The following is a 4,044-nucleotide window of genomic DNA, read 5'->3' as shown; positions in this document are numbered from 1 at the left end:
CCAGAAATCAGGGAACAATCCCTTGTTGACTAGTGAAGCAAATGTAGTCAGTTCATAACCACTTTTTTCTAGGAAAAAAGGCAGGATGGATTTTTTTAGGGCATACAAGTTAGACTATAAATACATTTGGTCTCTGTTATTTTATGTAGTTTCCTTTTGCAGGGTGGGAGGTTAGCGTTTGATTCTTTTTTTTAATTTGGTCACCTTTTATGTAATATATGTACTTTTACTAAGGGGAATAGTCCCTCCTGCTACAATTGTGTTCTGAAACTCATTATTCCAGAGAAGGAAAGAAGGTCATGACAGAAAGTAAATAAATAAATACTAAATACATTCATAAAGAAAAATGAAATGTTTTTTGGGAATGAGAGACAAAAATATAGAAAGAGAAAGAGATGGAGAGGGGGAGAGGATAGCAACCAGTGGTTGCACATAAAAGTTCTTCCGTCAAAGACTGCCACCTGGTGGACTTGTAACTGTGCCTGTTCCTTTGGCCTCAGCTACTTCTGGAAGGAGTCCAGAGTAATCAGATGCAACTGACCTGCGAGCCTTCAAAGCTAAATAAAAAGCGGATGAATAAATGTCGGTGCATCAGTAGATTCTAATTCTTGACAACACAGAAGCCTTATTTAATTTGATCCCTGTGCATCAGAGGCTTTAAACTGTCATTAGTCAGGCACACTGCCACTCTCTTTTTGAAGGCTAGCTCTATTTATGGGGGAAAAACCAGCTAAATTTCATGTGAGCAAGCAAAAGAAAACAAAATCTCTTGTGATAAAATCTCTTGTGATAAAATATAAATGATATTGTCTTATCCTACATAAGCCTTCATGGATCTGTTTTCATGCCATTTAAATAGTTTTCTCAAGCAAAAGTATATATTTGAAATTTTTGACCAAATGAAATAACCATTGACACTTTTAAAAATATCCCAAAGTGGTTTAAATCAGACAAGACTTTTAAGAGACTAATTACATACAGTAAGAAGGTAATATTGATGGACAGAAAAATATGTTCACATTTAATGTTTTCTCGCTGTTCTAAACATGACAATAAAACCATATGTATAAATAATTTATCCTAAACTCCATTCCTGCACACTATATTTCTGACTTCAACAAGGATTACTATATAGTATACCAATAATACACTTAAAAGTCAAAAGCAGCTTTGTATTTCTAAGTCTTTGTATTGCATTTTTATCTGGTAGAGGAAAAGGCAAATAAGATTTGGCCTTTTTTTTTTTTTTTTTTTTACTTCTACCCAGAAAAAGAAAAAAATCTTAGAGCTTCTGTATTCTCTTTAATTACATTTTCTACCTCTAGGCTCCAAATTTCAATTCTCATTTATAGATTTCTAAGGTTTGCCTAATTTTTAAAGAACAGCACTCTATATTCCTGTCCTGTGAATTAAATACTCTGGATTCAGCTGTTTTCATGTACAGATTTAATGAATGTTCAAATTTGTGCAAAAAAAGAACAGGTAAACAGATCCAAAAGGATACTTTCTCTACTAACCTTATGTAAGTAAAAAGTTAATTGAATAAAATTAAAACATTTGAAATACTCAAATAAAAAACAGAAGTTAACAGTAAGATTTTCATTTGGGGACCCAACTTAAAAGCTTGACAAGAAATAAGACATAGCTCCAGTGTGCATACAATACTTATCATTCATTTAGATTAGTCACTTAATATTTTACCCCAAAAAAGCAAATTCATTGAGCATATAGACAATAAAGAAATAGTCTGAGAAGCAGAAGAACCAAGAAAGTAAAATTTCATGGCATCCAAGGATGTAGAGTTTAAAAAAATAAGTAAATTCAACTGATAAGTAAAATAGACTTGAAAAATGTCCATTAGATATGGCAGTTAAAGAGCTATTGGATTGAGGGAAAGGAATCTCAATAGAATGATGAAGGCATCCTCTGCTAGGATCCAGAGGATTGAGGAGAAAGCTGGAATAGTAGAAGTGGGAATAGCATTATTACTATTTGAAAAAAAAAATGTGGATAAAAGAGGAAGATCAAAAAGGGGGGGAGGACGTTTCAGGGTCCCATACAGGACGTTTTTAAGGACAAGAGAGCATGAACATATTTATTTACCACAAGAAATAATAAAGGCAACAGAAAGGCAGCAATAAGGTTATGAGAAACAGAATGACTAAAAAGGAAGATCATCTTGGATTTAAGGAGAAGGGGTATGTATCATTCCTTTTTTGTCTGAAACTGGAGCAAAAGGTGGAGGAGATAGCTGTGTATAGACATACATATTTAGGTACAGGGAACTAGACACATCCAGTGACCTAAATGAGGTAAAATGTAAGGCAGTTGTTGGAACCAAGGAGCTGTGCTAGTTGACCACCCAGACCAAGGAGAGCGGTGGAGATTTGGAACAGGAAAAGATACTGACCAAGGACAGTCCCTTGCATGTAAGAGGAAGAAAGGCAAATTGTCACACAAATCACAAGATAGTTTTTTTCTGAGTGTCAGACAAGGAACATGAGTGACTTATTTTCTGTGCCCAAATAATTTCTAGTAATTGTTCACGGAATGAGATGATGGACAGTTATACTCTATGGTTGATCTTTCACTTTAAATCCAAGTATACACACCACCTACTCCCCAGCATATTAACATCAGCTGTCATCATCATGAATTTTCACCTGCTGCTAAGCCTCATCTCCTCTCCACCAATATCAGCCTTCTGTTCTCGAAAATAGTTAGAGGTACATTTGGCAATTTCTTTCCCAATAAAGTTTTGTAATTTCTTCTGTTCCTAATTTGCCACTTGCAACTCCCCTGGCGCCTCTATAGTTTCTGAAATAATGCATTATCTTCACAATATTAGTATATTCCATATGCTAAAAATATTTCATCCATATTTGCATGTTTGATTATCATGTAATAGATAACTAAAGGTTGGAGATCCAATTCTAGCCAAGAGATTTTTAAGCTGCAAAGGTTTTTTTAAATACAGCCCCCAAATTACTAATTATGAATGATAAAATTTATAAATATGACTATGTCAAATTGAAAACTATTGTACTACAAAAGACAATGTTAGAAAAAAAGACAAGCCTCGGGTGGGGAGAAAAAAATGAAATATGTATGGCAAAAGATAAATTTTTCAAGAAATAGTGCAAGAACAATTGGATATCCCTATGCAAAAAAATGCTCTTGTAACTATACTTCATATGATATTAAAAAATTAACTCAAAATGAATTATACTTGATCTTAGTCAAAAGGCCAAAAAGCAATTCAAAATGGATCATATATCTCAATGCAAAGCCTAAAAATTATAAAACTTTTAGAAAATAAGTGAGAAAAAAAATCCCTGAGACCTTGGGTTAATCAAAAATTTCTTTGATGCAACACCGAAAGCATAATCAATAAAAGAATAAAATGATAAATTAGACATCAAATTTAAAACTTCTATTAAAAGACACTCCTAAAAAAATAAATAATTTTAAAAATATAAACTTTTTTTAAAAATTTAAAAAAAAAAAAAGACACTCCTAAGAGAATGGAAAGACAAGTCATTAACTGGAAGGAAATTTTTACAGAACATACCTGATAAAGACTTCTATCTAGAATACATAAAGAACTGTCAAAACCAAATAATAAGCAAACAAACAGCCCAATTTTTTAAGTGGACAAAAGAATGAACACAAAATTTACAGAGAAAACATACAGAGAGCAAATATACACATGAAAGGGTGCTCAACATTATTACTCATTGAAAAATGTAAGTTAAAAATCAGATATGACCACATACCTATTAGGGTGGCTAAAACTATAAACACTGACTGTATCAAGCATTGGAGGGAATGTGGAGGAACTGGAACTCTCAGTCCCGTTGGTGGGAATGCAAAATGGTACAGCTACACTAAGAAATAGTTTTATTGTTTCTTAAAAACCTAAATATAAAACTACTGTATAATCTAGCCATTCTGTTTGTTGGTCTTTGTCCAAAAGAAATGAGAGAATGTATTCACTCACACACACACACACACACACACACACACACACACACACACACACAC

Source organism: Sapajus apella, unplaced genomic scaffold (assembly GCF_009761245.1).
Source record: "Sapajus apella isolate SASKATOON/1434 unplaced genomic scaffold, GSC_monkey_1.0 scaffold42, whole genome shotgun sequence".
NCBI lineage: Eukaryota > Metazoa > Chordata > Mammalia > Primates > Cebidae > Sapajus > Sapajus apella.
This window is presented reverse-complemented; position numbering follows the sequence as displayed.